Raw genomic sequence first — 15,195 nt, forward strand, 5'->3', positions numbered from 1 at the left:
TGATGCCCCTTGCGTCTCTTGTTTTGCTTCCTGTTTAGCAGCCCTCCCATTCATCAACTCCTCAGACTTTTTTTTTTTTTAAGCACAGGAGGTTTTATTGTTGAAGCACAGATGGAAAAAAGACACCCCAAGTTACATCAGAGAATACAAAATACTTAGAAAACTAAGCCCCCCTCCCTTGGCGCATGATAGTCTCCCCCTGCCCCCCAAACACACTGCACATTTATTCTGTTGGACAACCACAGCGAAATGAATTGATACCTTCCAGCAGCAAAAGTCAGCTGCAGGATGCTCTTACTGTGTATATTGAAACTGCCCAACATGTACAGTCCCAACATCCTGGTCTGTTTCAGCTGTTTAAAAACAGCATCACCATCATTGTGTTCCCAGAAATGAAGATTTGGTTTCATAAAGATTCTGTTAAAGAGAGCTTTGTAAGCGCATAAATTGGCTTGTATAAAAACCACATAATTAAACATGCTCTTGTACAATTTTTGGGGACGTGGGTGGCGCTGTAGGTTAAACCACAGAGCCTAGGGCTTGCCAATCAGAAGGTCGGCAGTTCGAATCCCCACGACGGGGTGAGCTCCCGTTGCTCGGTCCCGGCTCCTACCAACCTAGCAGTTCGAAATTGCGTCGAAGTGCAAGTAGATAAATAGGTACCACTCCGGCGGGAAGGTAAATGGCATTTCCGTGCGCTGCTCTGGTTCGCCAGAAGCGGCTTAGTCATGCTGGCCACATACCCAGAAGCTGTACACCGGCTCCCTCGGCCAATAAAGCGAGATGAGCGCCGCAACCCCAGAGTCGGCCACGACTGGACCTAATGGTCAGGGGTCCCTTTACCTTTACTGTACAATTTTGCCATTTCAGGTGGAAATCACCTGCACAAAGTCACAGGCTCCAAACGAGGGATGCAGCTTCCCAAGGGGCAGAGAACTCCCATCCATATTAAGTAATGAAGACACTTGATGCCGGATCGTCAGCTTCGTAAACAGCTGCACATTTTTTCCCCAGGTTGGCTCCCTGCCAGCCTCCGCCATCCTATGTCAGCGTTTCACCTTTTGTTACCCGGGTCTCGGTGTATCCAATCCACCTCTCCAGCACCGTCAGCTTCTCGTTGAGCATGGCCAGGTGCGAGCGGCAGGACATGTCAAAGGAATTGAGGAAGTCCGCGATCTTCTTGGTGGAGCTGGTGGTCACCTCAATGTACTCGCGGTTGGCCCAGTCCTGGTGCATCTTGTGCTGAACCGGGTCCGCCTGGACCAACATGACCGACCACCCCCCTACTCCTCGGACTTATTGGATCAGCTCCAGCCTCTTCCTTTTCGAGAGACTATCTCTGAGTCTATTCGCTCCTATTTGTGCTTCCTGTGAGCTTTGGCTGTGTTCTAGCCTGCTGTCAGCTACTGCCTTATCAGCCAGCCTGACAAGGTCAGGAAGAGCCAAAGTCTGCAGCTGCCCGCTCTCCCCTGCCTGACTAACATCTAAGCCTGTCTGTTTCTGGCTGCTTTCTGCAGTTGGCTGCAAACCTTTGCTGGGAGCTGGCTCATTCCTGACACAAGGCAGCGGAGGTTTGAGGATCAGAGTTTTCCTTCTCCTAGACAGGCTCCCTTCCCAAGTGGATGAGCCCCACCTGCCTCTCACTTCCCTCTGAAGCACATGCAGAAACCGCCTTCTTTCTTTCTTTCTTTTTCCACTTTCAAAACACAGTACTTTTATTCTCCTGGAAAGGCAGCTGTATATTACGAAGCCTAAAGATGTGAAAACACACACACTGAGTGATTACTTCAGAAAGCAGTTTTGTGGTCTTAAAAGTTTTGCTGTTGTTGTTGTTGTTGTTTAGTCATTTAGTCGTGTCCGCCTCTTCGTGACCCCCTGGATCAGAGCATGCCAGGCACTCCTGTCTTCCACTGCCTCCTGCAATTTGGTCAAACTCATGCTGGTAGCTTCGAGAAGACTGTCCCAGCATCTCGTCCTCTGTCATCCCCTTCTCCTTGTGCCCTCCATCTTTCCCAACATCAGGGTCTTTTCTAGGGAGTATTTTCTTCTCATGAGGTGGCCAAAGTCTTGGAGCCTCGGCTTCAGGATCTGTCCTTCCAGTGAGCACTCAGGGCTGATTTCCTTCAGAATGGAGAGGTTGGATCTTCTTGCAGTCCATGGGACTCTCAAGAGTCTCCTCCAGCACCAGAATTCAAAAGCATCCATTCTTCAGCAATCAGCCTTCTTTATGGTCCAGCTCTCACTTCCATACATCACTCCTGGGAAAACCAGAGCTTGAACTATACGGACCTTTGTTGGCAAGGTGAGGGGTCTACTTTTTAAGATGTAACTTAAAAGTTACAGTCCTTTAAATGTTAAAGCTTTCTCCACAACCACAAGTTCCTTTGATGTTTGAGTTATTGGAAACCAATTCACTGGACAGTTTGTCTTCTATATAGTCCATTTCAGTTCCTAGAAGTGTGAGTTGCGCTTTCGTTTCAATACTCTAACACCATCCTGTACTACCTCATCAGAGTCCTCCTTTGATTTTGTGTATTCTAGTGTATAAGAAAGCCCATTTACAGTCTCTTGTACGGACACCAACTTTAATGCCTCCATGGTCATGTTTGTCTTTAAGCAGCTGTTTTATCTTCTGCACAGATGGGGTCAGTTTAAGGGTGGCTCTAGTGGCCTGAATCTCCCTCTTGCTCACAGACCGAATGGTGGATCTGACCATGGAAGAGGCCATCTCTCCTGCTCCACCTTTTCAGCCCATCCTCCGAAGTTGTCCATGGACACGGCGGATGGAGTGACACCCAGAAACTGCCTTCTTGACCACTGGACCCCCACTTGGTCTCATCCACTCAATCTGCCAGATCTTGTCTTCACATGCAGGAGAGGTCCCACCAAGCGTTTGAGACCTATCGGCTCCCCTCACCTGGTTTTGCTGGTCAGTTGACATGTGATGGCCTGGGATTCGGACTCGGATGCTGAACCTGAGGGATCCCAGCCTGCACAGAATTCCCCGCCTCCAGAACCAGCTGAGCCAGGGCTGGGGCATGAGCCTAAAATGTCCTCACCTGTGCTGGATCCTCAGGTGCAGGCATCAGCTGAGTCTGCTCTGGCTCCGGAGGTGATGGAGGACCCATTGCCTGCAGGTGCTCCACTCTCAGCCCCGTCAGAGGAAACTGAGGTTGCCTCTGGGTCCAGTAACCCTCCAGCCTCTCCTGAGCTGCAGAGGCTCAGGGCAGAGAGGCAGAGGGAACTAAGTTCCCGCAGGAGGAGTGCTCGCCTCCAGGCCAGGAGAGGCAAGTCACCAGAGGATCGGGGCTGCCCTATGCCTCGGGGCAGATAAAAGCCGGCCAGTCCCAGTCCCAAGTTGTGGGAGCAACTTCATTGGTTGACAGTTCCTGCCTGAACCCTGTTCTGCTTTCCTGCCGGAGCTCCTGACCTCACCCAACTCCCTGCCCTGCATCCAGCTTCAACTTTTACGGACAGCCTCCATACTGCACCTTCTACCTCGGACTGGACTCGGACCTCGCCTCTCAGTTAGCCCCCAGGACCAGCCCACGAAGCCGTTCCTGGGGTGTGGGGTATGTTTGTGCATGCTTGCACAAGGAGCAAAGGGTCTGCCATGGACCCCCACTAACCCCCCTGGATTTATTCTGAATTGGTGTCCGATGACGAAAACTTCAGAAGCTGCCGCAGCTGTCAGACAAGATCAATAATAATAATAATAATAATAATAATAATAATAATAATAATTTATTGTTTAAACCCCACCCATCTGGCTGTGCTTCCCCAGCTACTCTGGGCGGCTTTCATCAAAATATTAAAATACCATAATACATAAAACATTAAAAGCTTCACTAAAGAGGGCTGCCTTCAGATGTCTTCTAAAAGTCTGGTAGTTGTTCTTTTTGACATCTGATGAGAGGGCGTTCCACAGGGCGGGTGCCACTACTGAGAAGGCCCTCTGCCTGGTTCCCTGTAACTTGGCTTCTCGCAGTGAGGGAACTGCCAGAAGGCCCTCAGAGCTGGACCTCAGTGTCCGGGCAGAACAATGGGGGTGGAGATGCTCCTTCAGGTATACTGGGCCTTTGAGGCCGTTTAGGGCTTTCAAGGTCAGCACCAACACTTTGAATTGTGCTTGGAAATGTACTGGGAGCCAATGTAGGTCTTTCAAGTTCGGTGTTATGTGGTCTCGCCGGCCACTCCCCGTCACCAGTTTGGCTGCCGCATTCTGGATTAGTTGTAGTTTCCAAATCACCTTCAAAGGGAGCCCCACGCAGAGCGCATTGCAGTAGTCCAAGCGGGAGATAACCAGAGCATGCACCACTTTGGCCAGGCAGTCCGCAGGCAGATTGGGTCTCATCCTGCATACCAGATGGAGCTGGCAGACAGCTGCCCTGGACACAGAACGGACCTGCGCCTCCATGGACAGCTGTGAGTCCAGAATGACTCCCAGGCTGTGCACCTGGTCCTTCGGGGGCACAGTTGCCCCTTTCAGGACCAGGGAGTCCTCCACACCTGCCACATTCCACAGAAACACCCCACTGCATGTCAGCTGCCAAAGAGGACTCCGAGTCAAAGACGGAGATTCAATATAACTGGTGTCCAATTAGAGATAGCGGACTATTTGGCAAGTGTTCTGAGGGTGTCCGGCCGGTGGATCTGGCTTCCTGTCCAGGGGAAAATTCAGAGACGAAGGTGGTTTTGTTATTAGCCGGTTGAAATGGTCTCTGTTATGTATTGAGTTGAATAGGATCCAAAAAGCAGCAGTCTGATTGGTCCTAGAACAATGCAGCAGTATGATTGGTCTGCAGTAGCCACCCAATCCAGCTCCAGGTGGAACTGAACCCGCAACCTGATTGGCCTACAGGAGAATCCCAGAATTAGCCAATCATGTGTGACCCATTGTGTAAATAATGTATATAAAGCAGATATTTTGGGGGAACTTTAATGCCTCACTACTATGAGCTGAATAAAGAGCATGAAATCCACTCTCAACTCTGAGTATATTTCAGTCTCTCTCTGTGCGAACTGTTGCTGCCAAAAGCTCTCTAGTCCAGACCTGGATAACCTCCCTCCTAGATTTCTCATTTTGGAGGCCTGGTCTGACACCACAGACACCAGTGAATTGCAGTGATTTAAAAAAAGGACCCTCCGTGGTTCAGTGTGGAAAGACCCTTTAATTACATTCTGCTTCCAGCCCAGCAACTTGTCACGGCCTCATTAACACCCTAGTGGGTGGTGGAGACACAACCAGCTTGGCTCCCTATGAATCTGGCTTTGACAAAAATCACAGCGCTCAAGGCAGCTCGCCTAACACAACGACCCTGCTTAAAAGTCTCCTCCTGGGCTGGTTTATCAGCTTGGGGTGTTACTCGGAGGCTGAAGGGAGGTCGGAAACAACACCCCCCCCCCCCCGAAAACAGGGAGCAAGCGATCAGTGGCCAAATGCCCCAAAGAACCTAGGAATGCAGATAGACTGCCCCTGGAGCTGGAGGCTCCGTAAGAACCTAAGAAAAGCCCAACCGCTGGATCAGGCCAAGGGCCCATCTAGTCCAGCGTCCTGTACTCACAGTGGATACCCACAAGTTGGATATGTGGGGAACTGGGTGTCAGTCTGGGGTGTGTCTAAAGAGCCACCCATGCCTAGCTGCTGACAGGTGGATATTTGTGAATGTAATAAATGAAATTTAAGGTCTTATATATATAATAAATGTACCAACCAAGCACGTATATAGATCAGCACAGGAAGACCAACCTGTAACCGTTTTGACTCCCAAGCTGACCAAATGTTTTCTCTGCAAAGTCAAAGGAAAATGGAAAAGCCTACCCATTGTATTTTCCTTCATAAGTCCTGTCTTAAGGGTATGTCTGTCTGTGTTTGAATAGGGTGAGCCTGTGACCTGGCTCAGGAACTAAGTATTTGTCATTACAAAAGATTGGCCAGGCTCCCCAGGGTATCCAATCAAGTGACCATTAACAGGTAACCTGCCAGACAGGAGATAAACAACGCACTCAGATTTCTGTTGTAGACCGCCTTTTCTGTGATGTAGGTATGATGTATGGAGGGGTGGTGGTCTTAGATTATACACCTTCTGTGATGTATGCATGATGTATGGAGAGGTGGTCTGGAGCTTTGCAGGGCATTTAAACTATCTATATAAGGCCTTGTGCACCATTTTTCGAGATCCTCCTCCTTTCCTGCATGTGAGGGGGCACCCTGTTGCAACAGTTCAATAAAGATCAGGCTTACGAGCTGCTTTGCTTCTCCATATTCTCTGGTTGGCCTCTGTTATTTTCTCCGACCCATGGAGAACCTACAAAGGACTCTATAAGGGCTCTTGTGTCCCCCATAAGGGAATAAGGGCAGATTTGTTGGATATGTGGGGAACTGGGTGTCAGTCTAGGGTGTCTGAAGAGCCACCCATGTCTAGAGAAGGAGAGCTGCTGACAGGTAGATATTTGTGGAAAGGCAGCATTGCTTAGTGGTTAGAATGTCAGATGAGGATTTGACACCCCCACCCCACTTGGCCCTGCAGTGCCCTTGTTGACCATGGGGCCCAGTCACTGCCCCTCAACCTGACCTACCTCACAGGGGTGTTGTGGAAATTAAATGAGGAAGGGGAGAACCATGTAACTTGAGCGCAGCAAATAACAATTGGTGGAGGGAGCAAGAATAGAGGCTGCCTCGTTTGGTTTTAATTTCAAATTCCAGGTTCTCTAGGAGTGCAAATTACAGATGCCGAGCGTTTTAAGGAAGGATCCCCGCTTTTCTTCAGATGCCAAAAATTCAAAGCAGCGCACCACAAAAGAGTCAGAAATGATAGAGCACAATCAAGGTGTCAATCACTATCAAAGACAAAACGCGACAGGAACCATTGGGAGGCGGCAGAAAAATAAAAAAAAAGTCAGGGAGGAATGACAGGAAACATTTTGTGGTGAAGCATCAGCGGGAGATACAGACCCGAAAAGGCCTCTCCCCATGTCTGGATGAGACAGTGTCCGTACTTAGAGGGAGCAAGGCGGGCTCCTCTAAGAAGGAGATTTGCAGAACAAAAACTACACATTTAGAGAGGGAACCTTTGACGTTTGTCAGAATGCACAGGAAGGAAGGAAGGAAGGAAGGAAGGAAGGAAGGAAGGAAGGAAGGAAGGAAGAAAGATGGTCGCTCACCTGCATTCAAGTACCTGGAGAAGTTCACACCCATGCACTAAGCTTTGTTGTTGTTTAGTCGTTTAGTCGTGTCCGCCTCTTCGTGACCCCCTGGACCAGAGCACGCCAGGCACTCCTGTCTTCCACTGCCTCCTGCAATTTGGTCAAACTCATGTTGGTAGCTTCAAGAACACTGTCCCACCATCTCGTCCTCTGTCGTCCCCTTCTCCTTGTGCCCTCCATCTTTCCCAACATCAGGGTCTTTTCCAGGGAGTCTTCTCTTCTCATGAGGTGGCCAAAGTCTTGGAGCCTCAGCTTCAGGATCTGTCCTTCCAGTGAGCACTCAGGGCTGATTTCCTTCAGAATGGAGAGGTCTGATCTTCTTGCAGTCCATGGGACTCTCAAGAGTCTCCTCCAGCACCAGAATTCAAAAGCATCCATTCTTCGGCAATCAACCTTCCGGCGTCATAACTTTTATATGCCTGTTGTCTTTGTCCATGGAGTTTTCTTGGCAGGGATACTTGAGTGGCTTGCCGGTTCCTGCTCCAGGTGTTTCAAGTTTAGTCAAAACTCTCCTTCAATCTGAACATAGGGATGGAAAGATTCGTCATTACAGAGGCACGGTTGTTAAAATTATCGGACTTAACTGAGATGGAGAAATTGACGTGTTTCATCACAGAAAATCATTATCAACATTTGCTAAAGATTGGAAACTCCTTATAGACATAATCTGGGATTGTGGACTGAAGATAATATTGGTTTATAGAAATAGGAATTAAGGTTGTTGTTGTAAATAAAAAATATGCCCTTTTCCCTTATGGGGTATCCAAGAGCCCATATAGAGTCCTTACGTAGGTTCCCTATTGGTAGGAGAAAAGAACAGAGGCCAACCAGAGAATATTGAGAAGCAAAGCAGCTAGTAAGCTTGATCTTTATTGATCTGTTGCAACAGGGTGCTCCCCTCACATGCAGGAAAGGAGGAGGACCCAGAACAATGGCGCGCAAGGCCTTATAAAGACTTGAAATTCCCATCCTGTAGATCAAGACCACCCCCAGAAACATTATGCATTCATCACAGAAGGGGTGTAACCTAAGACCACCCCTCAGATAAGGCAGTCTAAAACAGAACATTTGCATGTTGTTTTCTCCTGTCGCTTTGTTTATTTCCTGTCTGGCAGGTTAAAGGTAAAGGTAAAGGTACCCCTGCCCATACGGGCCAGTCTTGACAGACTCTGGGGTTGTGCGCCCATCTCACTTAAGAGGCCAGGGGCCAGCGCTGTCCGGAGACACTTCCGGGTCACGTGGCCAGCTTGACATCGCTGCTCTGGCCAGAGCCAGAGCCAGAGCCGCACACGGAAACGCCGTTTACCTTCCCGCTGGTAAGCGGTCCCTATTTATCTACTTGCACCCGGAGGTGCTTTCGAACTGCTAGGTTGGCAGGCGCTGGGACCGAGCAGCGGGAGCGCACCCCGCCGCAGGGATTCGAACCGCCGACCTTTCGATCGGCAAGTCCTAGGCGCTGAGGCTTTAACCCATAGCGCCACCTGCGTCCCTGTCTGGCAGGTTACTTGATTGGATTTCTTGGGGAGCCTGGCCAGTCTTTTGTAATGATAAGGCTCACACCCTTATTCAAACACAGATTAAGACAGGATTTGTGAAGGAAGAGACAATGGGGAGGCTTTTCCATTTTGACCATGCAGAGAAACATTTGCTCAGTTTAGGAATCAAAATGGTTCCAGGTTGGCTTTCCTGTGCTGATCTATGTACGTGTGGTTATGAACGTTGCCATATATCTAAGACCATAAAATTCCTATCACATTGTCATATTTTGAAGAGCAAAGGAAAGGATGCTATGATGGCCATTCAAAGCAAATAAATGCAATTTGTTTCGAATTTCCCCCCTGAAAAAGAGGACATGGTCTGGAAAAAGAGGACACATGGCAACCATAATTGGTGTTATCTCGGAATGCATGTGTTGGACAATTTTCTACCTACAGCTGACAGACTAAGAATTAGAAGTTCTCTTTTTTTATTCCCTCTTTCTTTTTTTCTTTTTTTTTTTCCTTTTGGTTTGTGTTTTTATTCAGGTTAGTTTTTATATTATCCTTGATGAAATGATATTTGACACAGTGGTACCTCGGGTTAAGAACTTAATTCGTTCTGGAGGTCTGTTCTTAACCTGAAACTGTTCTTAACCTGAGGTACCACTTTAGCTAATGGAGCCTCCTGCTGCCGCCGCACGATTTCTGTTCTCATCCTGAAGCAAAGTTCTTAACCTGAGGTAATATTTCTGGGTTAGCAGAGTCTGTAACCTGTATTGACCTTTGTGTTCTTTCCCCCGAAACTTTAACAAAATCCATTTAAAATAAAAAAATCTGAACACAGGGAGCCGAGTCAGGGGCGTAGCCCATCCAAGCTCAATAATGTCCACACGGACTGGCAGCATGGAAGGAAGGAAGGAAGGAAGGAAGGAAGGAAGGAAGGAAGGAAGGAGAATCTGAAAAACCAGGGCTGATTCCTATCTCCTTCCTTCCTTCCTTCCTCCCTCCCTCCCTCCCTCCCTCCCTCCCTCTCTCTCTCTCTCTCTCTCTCTCTCTCTGGCAACTGCTCAGTCAGTCTCTACCCTGTTTGCCAATTGCCGCCCAGTGCTTACCTTTTCTCTCCCCCCCCCAACAACACAAAAATAAGATATGTCAAGAGAGATGACCTGGATTGCTAATTACAGCCTGGAGGCTAGGATGCGATGCTAATTGGCACCGCTCTCCTTCAGGCAAACAAAGCCCTCCCTGATCAGCGCCTCCTTCACGGGGAAGCATCTCTCAAATTCCAAATCAGAGCTGCCATGGCACTCTCTCTCTCTCTCTCTCTCTGCCTGCCTACCCAACTACAAACACTTTATATGGGCTGTGGCCCAGTTTGAGTGGTGGAGGTGGTGGTGATCCAGGGCTCCCTTGTTTGCTTTTGGAGTGCGTTCTGGTTGCTAGGCAACATTGCCTCCTCCTGCTCCATGGGTACCACTGGGCTGGGCCAGCAAGGATGTCAGAAAAGGACCGAGCCACCTTCCAGGGATGCTTTGGCTAAGATTCCGGCATCGCAGGGCGGTTGGACTAGATGGCCCTCAGGAATCCCTTTTCAACATTACAGCTCCCCGTTTCTACGACGGGGTCGCCCCTCAATAGCTGGATTCCTTTCCGCTGCTCTGCAACGACCTGGGATGCACAACGATGCAAGCTGGGGCAGGAAACCAAAAGCAGGGGTGGAGACCCAGGTGTCCAGAATTGTTTTTGAGTATGGGATGGCTGTTTCTCAGGGATTGTTTCGCTGGGGTTCCTGCATTGCAGTGGGTTGGGCTAGATAATAATAATAATAATAATAATAATAATAATAATAATAATACATTTTATGTATATCCCACCCTTCCCAGCTGAAGCCAGGCTCAGAGTGGCTCACAACAATACAGTGGTGCCCCGCAAGATGAATGCCTCGCAAGGCGGAAAACCCGCTAGACGAAAGGGTTTTCCGTTTTGGAGGCACTTCGCAAAACGAATTTCCTATGGGCTTGCTTCGCAAGACAAAAATGTCTTGCGAGTTCCTGCGGGTTTCCCCCCCCTTTCCCCCCCTTTTCTAAGCCGCTAAGCCGCTTATCAGCTGATCCGATAAGCCGCTAAAAGCCGCTAAAAGCCGCTAAAAGCCGCTAATCCGCTAAACCGGATTAGCTTGCTTCGCAAGACGAAAAAACCGCTAGACGAAGAGACTTGCGGAATGGATTAATTTCGTCTTGTGAGGCACCACTGTAAAAGTAACACAACATTCTAAAATCAATTCATTTTAAAATCAATTCAAAATCAAATTAATGGCAACCATTGGGCTAGAGTTCTGTGAGGATTACCAAAGGAAGGGGTCAGGCTGTGCCTTGGCCAAAGGCCTGGTGGAACAGCTCTGTCTTGCAGGCCCTGCGGAAAGATGTCAAGTCCCACAGGGCCCTGGTCTCTTGTGACAGAGCGTTCCACCAAGTTGGGGCCAGTACTGAAAAGGCCCTGGCTCTGGTTGACGCCAGCCTAACCTCCCTGTGGCCTGGGATTTCCAAAATGTTTTTATTTGAAGACTGTAAGGTCCTCCGTGGGACATACCAGGAGAGCCGGTCCCGTAGGTACGAGGGTCCTAGGCCGTATAGGGCTTTAAAGGTTCAAACCAGCACCTTCAGCCTGACCCTGTACTCCACCGGGAGCCAGTGCAGCAGGTATAGCACTGGGTGGATGTGATTTCGCAGTAAGAACCCCATAAGGAGTCTCGCCACAGCATTCTGCACCCGCTGGAGTTTCTGGGTCAGTCTCAAGGGCAGCCCCACGTAGAGCGAGTTACAGTAATCCAGTCTGGAGGTGACCATCACGTGGATCACAGTGGTAGGTCAGGGCGAGAGAGGTAAGGAGCCAACTGCTTAGCTTGGCGGAGATGAAAAAACACCGCCTTTGTTATAGCTGCAATCTGCGCCTCCTTGGAAAAGGAGGTGTCCAAGATTACACCCAAACTCTTAACGGACGGTGCTGGCACTAATTGCGCCCGCACAAGAGACGGGAGTTGCCCCCCCAATCCCATATCTTCCCAACCTAGTCAAAGGACCTCTGTCTTTGAAGGATTTAACTTCAACCGGCTCCCACGTAACCATCCAGCAACAGCTTCCAAACATCTGATCAGTGTGTCTGGGGCCGAGTCAGGATGGCCATCCATCAACAGATAGAGTTGGGTGATCGACCATGTCGAAGGCTGCTGACAGGTCTAAAAGAATCAGCAGCCCCAACCCGCCTCGATCCAGCTGCCTACGGAGATCATCTGTTAGGGCGACCAGAGCCGTTTCGGTCCCATGACCAGAGCGGAAGCCGGATTGGAATGGATCCATTACAGCTCCCCGTTTCTACGACGGGGTCGCCCCTCAATAGCTGGATTCCTTTCTGCTGCTTTGCAACGACTTGGGATGCACAACGGTGCAAGCTGGGGCAGGAAACCAAAAGCAGGGGTGGGGACCCAGGTGTCCGGAATTGTTTTTGAGTTTGGATGGCTGTTTCTCAGGGATTGTTTAGCATTGCAGCGGGTTGGGCTACATGACCTCTGGGGTTCCCTTCCAGCTCCAGGATTCTATGAAAGCCACACTACAGGTGCACAGCAGGCAGTAGTGATGTCAAGAGGACAAATCTGGGAATGGCAAAATTGCAGACTCCTTCCCAGAAGTCAGTGGTTACCAGGAACCAGAGGAAAACATGCCCCCCCCCTCCATCACCACGCAGATACTCCTGATCTTGTCTCATTCTCCCTCCCTGAGTCACTCTTTGCAGGGCCTAGAGGGGATTAGCTAATGCTGGGGGGGGGGGTTGTGTTCTTGATGGCAGACACCAACTAGGACTCATCAGAAGATGCCTCCTAATGAATCAGACCATCTAAATGAGTATTAGCTGCAAAGCAGCTGGCAAGGCCACCACCACACACACCAAGTCACAGGCAGAAGAGGAATAAATAATTTATTTTTTTAAATTGTCCAGTAGCATCTTGTTGTTGTTTAGTCATTTAGTGGTGTCCGACTCTTCGTGACCCCCTGGACCAGAGCATGCCAGGCCCTCCTGGATGGAGGACTTGACCTGGCATGTGTAACAGAGACTTGGTTGGATGAAGCAGATGGGCCTGTCCTTGCCGCTGCTTGTCCACCAGGTTTCTCTTACGCACAGCAACCCAGGTCATGTGGGCGGGGAGGGGGGGTTGCAGTGATTTTTAGGAAGTCATTAGTTTGCACCAGGCGTCCTATTGGGAAGACCCAGTTTTCTGAGTGCATGTTCTGGAAGTTGGGCAATAGGGGCAGTACAGGATTCCTTTTGGTGTACCGACCTCCCCGCTGCACCAAGGATTCCCTGCCCGAGCTGCTTCAGGTTGTGGCGGATGTTCTCCTGCAGACACCTAGCTTGGTCGTCCTAGGGGATTTTAACATCCATGCCGACACAACCTTACAAGGGGCTGCTCGGGACTTCGTGGAAAGCATGGCCTCCATGGGGCTGTCCCTGAATAAGTCTGGCCCAACCCATAGTCGCGGACATGCCTTGGACCTGGTGTTTACCTCTATGGATGTTGGTGATCTTTTTTTTTTATTATTATTAATTTTTTAGAAAAATTTTCTTTTACAAATTTCAATAACACATTCACATACACTATAATGCCAAATTCTTATGGACTTCCCCCCGCTCCCTCCACAATCCTCATAATTTTATATTTATTTCACATTTCCTTTATAATTGTATTGCCAGTTAATGAATCTTTACAACTCTTAACCCTCTCGCAATACCCTTTCTCATCACAAAGCCTCTTTAAATCCAACTAGCGTTGTCTGTTCATCACAAATACTTTCCAGATAAATCGTAAACTTTCTCCAGTCCTGTGTGAACTTGTGATCTTTCTGGTATCTAATTTTCCCTGTCAGTTTATCTAGTTCAGCAAAGTCCATCAATTTCCGTCTCCATTCTTCCAATGTTGGTAATTCTTCTTGTTTCCATTTTTGGGCCATTAAGATTCTTGCCACAGTCACCGCATATTGAAAAAGTTTATAATCACTTCTATTAATTTCTCTTCCTGTAATTCCTAACAAAAAAGCTTCTGGTTTCTTCACAAACGTGTATTTAAACATCCTTTTCAACTCATTATATATCATTTCCCAGAAGCCTTTTACTTTCTTACACTCCCACCACATATGGTAAAATGTCCCTTCCCTCTCTTTACACTTCCAACATTTGTTACATGTCTTATACATTTTTGCTAATTTTACGGGAGTGATATACCATCTGTATACCATTTTCATAATATTTTCCTTTATCGTCATGCATGCAGTGAATTTCATATTTTCCTTCCACACCTTCTCCCAATCTGCTAACTGTATATTATAACCAAAATCCCTGGCCCAATGTATCATAACTGATTTGACTTCTTCGTCCTTTGTTTGCCATTCCAATAACATTTTGTACATTTTTGACAATACCTTATAATCATTATTAATTATTTCTTTCTGGAATCTAGACTCTCCTTCAATATATTTCCTCTCTTTGCAATCCTTCTTAAACATCTCATTTGTTTGGAAGTAGTGCAACCAATCATATACATATTTTTTAACTTGTTCATATGGCTTCAATTTCCATTTCCCCCCTTCTTTAATTACAATGTCTCCATAAGTCATCCATTCCTCTCTCATGTTTATCTTTTTGACACTCATGACCTCCAGTGGGGATAACCAATGTGGTACATTTGGTTCCAAAATATTTTGGTACCTGTCCCATGTTTCTATAAGGGCACCTCTGAAAATGTGGTTGGCAAAACTTTTATGAGCTTTCTTCTTTCCTAACCATAAGTAGGCATGCCAGCCAAACCTATTGTCAAACCCTTCCAAGTCCAGTAGCTTGTTGTCTTTTAATGTTATCCAATCCTTTATCCACCAGAGACAAGATGCTTCATAGTAAAGTTTCAGGTCCGGCAGGGCGAAGCCACCTCTTTCTTTCGCATCAGTTAGTAGTTTAAATTGTATTCGTGGCTGCCCTGCCAGATATATTTTGAAATCATTCTTTGCCAATCTCTGAAGATCTTTGTCCCCTTGATTATTGGGATCATTTGAAATAAAAACAACATCCTTGGAAGCACACTCATCTTGATTGAAGAAATTCTGCCCCAAAAAGATAACTTCATCCTACTCCACACTTCGAGGTCTCTCTTAATATTGTTCCAAGTTATCACATAATTGTTTTGGAATAAGTCAATGTTTTTTTGGGTTAACCATATTCCTAAATATTTTACCTTCTTCGCCACTTCCATCTCTGTTTCTCTTTGCACTTCTTGAATCATACTTTGATCCAAATTCTTCACCATAAGTTTAGTTTTCCTTTTATTTAATACAAATCCGGCCACTCTTCCAAATTGATCAATTTCTTTTATAACTTCTTTTAGACTGTTTGTCGGGTCTTCCATCGTAATTACCAGATCATCGGCAAAGGCTTTAACTTTATATAGATTTTGACCTACTGTTACCCC

General features: G+C 47.7%; 2 pseudogenes across 2 annotated transcripts; both read right to left on the reverse strand.

The window, feature by feature from the left end:
• Positions 1-1,011: 1,011 nt before the first annotated feature.
• On the reverse strand, positions 1,012-1,270 carry LOC307222684 (putative protein BRICK1-B pseudogene; annotated as a pseudogene). Its single transcript has one exon. The product of its transcript is annotated as a putative protein BRICK1-B pseudogene (transcript).
• A 1,077-nt stretch (positions 1,271-2,347) lies between these two features.
• Positions 2,348-3,059, reverse strand: LOC307221367 (iron-sulfur cluster assembly 1 homolog, mitochondrial pseudogene; annotated as a pseudogene). Its single transcript has one exon. The product of its transcript is annotated as an iron-sulfur cluster assembly 1 homolog, mitochondrial pseudogene (transcript).
• Positions 3,060-15,195: the final 12,136 nt, after the last annotated feature.

Source organism: Podarcis cretensis (assembly GCF_951804945.1).
Source record: "Podarcis cretensis genome assembly, chromosome: 8".
NCBI classification, from domain to species: Eukaryota; Metazoa; Chordata; class Lepidosauria; order Squamata; family Lacertidae; genus Podarcis; species Podarcis cretensis.